The sequence below is a fragment of the Balaenoptera ricei genome, chromosome 2 (assembly GCF_028023285.1).
Source record: "Balaenoptera ricei isolate mBalRic1 chromosome 2, mBalRic1.hap2, whole genome shotgun sequence".
NCBI lineage: Eukaryota > Metazoa > Chordata > Mammalia > Artiodactyla > Balaenopteridae > Balaenoptera > Balaenoptera ricei.
The window spans coordinates 12508389-12512950 of record NC_082640.1 but is presented as its reverse complement, the minus strand read 5'-3'; the positions used below and the strand labels follow the sequence as shown (position 1 = coordinate 12512950).

Below are 4562 nucleotides of genomic sequence, written 5' to 3'. Positions count from 1 at the left end.
GGCTTCCTTGTTTGGGACATGGGCTGAACACCAGCCCCCTGGTTGAGTCCAGGGTCACTTATAGGCCTTTTTGGAGGGGAACTCTCCCTTCACTCAGGCAACCTTTGAGATCTCTGCCCCCATGGACTTGCAAGCACTGGAGTCGGCCATAAAAGAAAGGTTTGAGTTTTCACTACTGTTTCTAGGAGTCCTGGGGGTTCCTCAGTCACACTGAAGCCAGCAAGCATGGCCATAAACCAGAAAAATGAAAGACCCTGAAACAGACCCAGGCCGGGAAGACATTCTACATCTTAGAAAAAAATGCAGGCTGTTCAGCAGGGTCGCCCACCGTGTAACTGCTTTCCGGGGGGGTCTGAGCGAGTGCGGCCTTTCGGGGCCTGCCACCCTCCTCTCTTCCACACGCGGTCCACGTGTCGTGATGATGAGATGCTAGCAAGAGCCCATTCGAACTTAGCCTGAGATTCATGGATTTCTCCCACCCTTCAAGTGAGATGAATTTTAGCCCCAGATGAGTCAGGCTGCCTGCTGGCTGGAACCCCAGGCCGAGTGCTTGGGGCTGCGGGCGGGAGTTCCCTCCAGGTGCCCTGAGGCAGAAGCGCAGCTGGCCCTTCTCCTGGCCAGGCCCACTTCAGAAGGACTGCACCCTGCCAATAGATGAGAACTACTTTGGGAACGAAGACACACTCACCTGCCGAAAATAGCCAACGCCTGCATATTTCTGTTTTAAGGCAATGTCACCCTTCCATCTATCAGCCGGAACAGCTCTGGGTCACTTAGAGGAAACATTAAATTAAGTGCTCTCTTTGGAAATAGCAAACGCCCGCTCTCCCTCCCCCACCCCCCCACCCCGCCTCTAAAACAAACCACTCTTCTTTTATTCCAAGATGACTGGGTTTAGAGTCCTTTTGCCCCCCTTCCTATACGCAGAGAGCAGGGGGGTCGGAAACCCCTCTTCCTCCGCGATGCTGCGGGCAGGTCACAAGAAGCCTGGCCCCTCGGGGCACGCGGCTCCTTCTCCCTGCCTTCAGGGACCCGTGCGTGGCGAGCACACCAAAGGAATTTGGAATAAAATTCCTGAACCTGGAATGTGAGTTCCTGAGACATGAAGTGTATTCGGAGTGTGGCTTTCTCTGCCCCACCCAGAAACAACTTTGGGAGGGACCTCCGAGGGCCTTTCCGGGCCTCACTTTGGAACCAGGCGTGAAGAGCTCTCACCCCAGGTGCTCAGGGCGCAGCTCCGTCCAGGTGGCCAGCACGTCCCATTCCCTCTCCTGGACCAAACGCGAGCAGGGCTGTCACACAGCCCAAAGAGAGCCAGGGTGGGGCCACGCCCCTCACCCCACGCCATTCCCGCCTGGTTCCCACCCATAGCAAGAGCAATGCTCCCGCCCAGCTCGGGAGCTACCATGCTACTCAGAAGCCACCACCACACCACTGGCTGATCCCAGCTGACACACAGCAGTTAGAAATGGGCACCTGGAGTGCTGCAGACAGCAGACTGCCTGCCCCTGGCTGCTAGGGACAGAGGGTGCCCATCTGCTCTGGAGCTGCCCAGGGGCTATGAGCACCAGCTGGGCCTGGGTCTCTGGGGTTCCTCTGTGCTGCATCCCTCACCGTGATTGGCTTGGGGTGGAAGCAGGATGACCACAACCAAGGCACTCTGGGCTCAGGGAAGCCCCTCTACGGCCCTCTGAGGTCCCAAGGATCATTCCTCCTCATGGCAATGAACAGAGGTCTCTGCAAGATACCCCAAGTGCTTCCTAAACCCACACCCCCTGCCCCAACACACACACACACACACTCACACACACTGTCCCGGGGACTTGTATTTACAGGCCCCGACTCCCTGGGGGAAGGGAAGGGAGGAGACTGGGCAGGTGGTGGCTTCAGCTCTCCGCTGAGGAGCGCGCCGGAGCCCGGCCTGAACAACCTGCCCAGGTTAGAGCTCCGGGAGAGACGTCCCCAGCTCTCTGCCCGCCCCCGTCAGCAGGGGAAGGCTGGCGGTGGGGGCCCTGCACCCTAGTGCCCCACAGGCCGGGGGTGTGCCAGGGCCTCCCAGGTAGGAGGGGGAAAGGAGGAGGGGAAGGGAGGAGTCCAGGGGACACAGGGCTCATGGAGAAGCTGAGGGTTCACTAATTCTGAGCTGGGGACACGGTGAGTCTGAAAAAAGCGTTTCCCACAACTTCCGTCCGGTGCTCCCCAGGGAGGAAAGAGAATGCACGTTCTCTGACTGCATTTCCCATGACATCCGCCTCGCCACCCCCCAAAGTTCCAAGTCACAATGTTCCGGTCTCTTGCTACGGAGCAGTCTCTGTGAAGTGCCGAGCGCAGCCACAGCAAGCCACACACACAGAGCGCCTGGCCGGGTGGCCCCGCTTCACACATCGTGTCAAACAAAGGCATCCCAAGAGCAGGGCCGGTCGGGGAGAACGTGGGAACTGGACGCACCAATGACACCTTTGGACACCCTTGTAGGAGGCCAGTCAGAGAACGTGGTGTAATGGTGGAAGGTCCTGGGGCCTTCTGCGGGGACACAGCAGCGGGCGGGGGCCCTGGCCATGTGGACATCAGATGGTGCGGCCTGCTGCCCAACACGGGTTTGCATCTCTGCTTCCAGCGCTCCGAGGGGGACCTGGGCAGGGTCCCGGAGGCGAGGACCCCTACAGTCTCCCTGGGGAGTGCTCCCCTTACCCATCACGGCTTAAGGCGTCCCTCTGAGCCGTCTGCATTCTGAGCCCACTGCCAGCTGGGGCGAGGCTGAAGCTGGGCAGGGGGCAGGAAGAGGGAGCCGCGGGCCCTGCTTAGGGGTCTGCTCTGGAAGCACAAGGTCGGTGACCACGGCTCCAAACTAACCGACCGGCCTATCCGCCGCCTGCACTGAGCTCCACCTGCACTGCTTTGCCCCCAGTGTGTGCCCAAACCTAAAAGGAAATTCCAGAGTGCAAATCTATGTACAGAGTAAGGCGGCAGGAAGGGGGTGTCCTTACTGACCTCGTGGAACATGTCCATCCCTGAGAAAGGGGGGGTTCAACACCGCAGAATCACCTTCGTGGGTATGTCTCTTGTGCAATTGTGGATGGTGTTTTTTGGAACTTTTTCGTTGTTTTTTTACAAATTTGACACCAGAGGTGAAGAAAATCGTTTTTTTGTTGTCATTGACTTCATAAAGTTCTCTCTCTTCTGATTACAAAAGGAAACGACATGGAATCACAGGAGGAAGTGAGAGCATCTGCTCATGGCTGTGGTAAGGAGGAGGGGCCGCGGGGCTGGGCGGGGCCTAGGGTGGGCGTGGTAAGGATGGGGCGTGGCTTGCCGCGGCCCCCGCCCCACCCCGCCCCGCCGCCGGCGCTCAGGGCGAGCTGGCCGGGCTGATGGTGGGGCTGCTGGCGTCCGAGCGGCTGTAGTCGCTGAGCGAGCGGGTCCGCGAGCCCCCGCCGCGCCGCTGCAGCATCCCCAGGTGGAAGTTGGCGTGGCGGCGCGCGTGCTTGGTCAGGTGGTCGCTGCGCATGAAGCGCTTGTCGCAGATGGGCCAGCTGAACTTCTCGCCCGTGTGCGTGCGGTAGTGCCGCGCCAGCTCGTCAGAGCGCGCGAACTTCTTGTTGCAGTCCTGCCAGCTGCAGGCGAAGGGGCGCTCCCCTGTGTGAGTTCTCAGGTGCGCCTTGAGGTGCGAGGATTTCCTGTAAACTTTCTCGCAGCCCGCGCAGTGGCACTTGTGCTTTCTCTGCGGGGACTCGAGGTCGGCGCGACTTCGACCCCGCTGGCCCCTTTGTCTGAGGCCGGGCTCGCCGCTCCCCGCGGCCCCCAGCTCTCGCTCCGGCTCCAGCCCCGCCTCGGGCTCGGGCTCGCTCCACGCCGGGCTGAGGGGCGCGGCCGCCGCGCCGTCGGCGCCGGGGGAGGTGGGTCGGGGGCGGGTGGTGGGGCGGGCGGCAGGCGGCCGGGGGTCCTCGCCTTCCGGGCTGCGGCGCCCTCTCTGCGCTCCGCGGGGGCGGGCGCCGGCGCTTGTTGGTTAAGGTCCGCCAAGACCCGCACGCCTACGACGAGCGAGGCGCTGTCCTTGCCGTCGCGGCGCTCATTGACGCGGGGCATATTATACTTATTAATACATATATGTCTTTATTATATTTATACTTGCTTCTTGTCTCTGAAAATTTCGTTATTTGACGTTCTTCCACCATATGTTGAGTAGTTTGATTTTCAGTATGGTTGACTTGTTTATTTGTAAATTTTGGATTGTGAACTCATCTTAAGTGGTGGGAATCTTGTACAACCTCTAGAGCAGTTTTTAACTTCCTCTGCTAAGGAGATTTCCAGGTTGGCACGACTTTTTTTTTTTTTTAATTAATTAATTAATTAATTTTTGTCTGTGTTGGGTCTTCGTTTCTGTGCGAGGGCTTTCTCTAGTTGCGGCGAGCGGGGGCCACTCTTCATCGCGGTGCGCGGGCCTCTCATTATCGCGGCCTCTCTTGTTGCGGAGCACAAGCCCCAGACGCGCAGGCTCAGTAGTTGTGGCTCACGGGCTTAGTTGCTCCTCCGCGGCATGTGGGATCCTCCCAGACCAGGGC

The 4562-nt window shown here is 59.5% G+C and overlaps 1 pseudogene; it reads right to left on the bottom strand.

The window, feature by feature from the left end:
- Nucleotides 1-3349: 3349 nt before the first annotated feature.
- Nucleotides 3350-4086, bottom strand: LOC132360250 (Krueppel-like factor 13; annotated as a pseudogene).
- Between the last annotated feature and the right edge of the window lie 476 nt (nt 4087-4562).